This window comes from Arachis ipaensis, chromosome B05, assembly GCF_000816755.2.
Source record: "Arachis ipaensis cultivar K30076 chromosome B05, Araip1.1, whole genome shotgun sequence".
Taxonomy (NCBI): Eukaryota; Viridiplantae; Streptophyta; class Magnoliopsida; order Fabales; family Fabaceae; genus Arachis; species Arachis ipaensis.
In genome coordinates this window covers 41354076-41354674 of record NC_029789.2, presented here as the reverse complement: position 1 = coordinate 41354674, position 599 = coordinate 41354076, and positions in this window count along the sequence as shown.

Sequence of the window (599 nt, the reverse complement as noted above, 5' to 3'; positions counted from 1 at the left end):
GATGGGGATTTGAGAACATTATATAGGAGAGAGATAAGAGAGTAATGGTCAAAACAAGGGGAAAAGAAATGCAAAGGTGGGGAATAATTAATTTAATTGTGGGGGAGAAAAAAAAAAAAGAACAACTTTGTAAAGTCAGTTTGTTAGACTAGACTTGAGCAGGAGAGAGAAATATGCCTAGAAGATTTCAAAAAAGGAGAAAAATAATATGAACTTAATTAATAAAAGATTGAAAGTGGGGAAGAAATTAAATAAAGGGAATTGTTGGACATGGATTTGGAGTGTTTTGTGTTGTCATATTTTAAGGGTTAGTGTTCCTTTTGCGTAAGCACCGTTGGATCAGATGGTGGATGGGAATGCGTGAAGGGTTAAGGCACCGACGGTGATGAATGGAACTAGTGGGAACTGGGAAGGCGTGGCGCTTTGCCTTTGCATGATTTTGAAGGCATGGAAAGGGCCACATATAGGTACCGCTAATGCATAATGCAGGTAATATGTGCCATAAAAGATAAAAGCATATATTCAAAATTATAATTAATAAAAGTTATTTTAATAAATATATTAAAATTTTAAAAATTTTATATATTCTTTATAAAAAT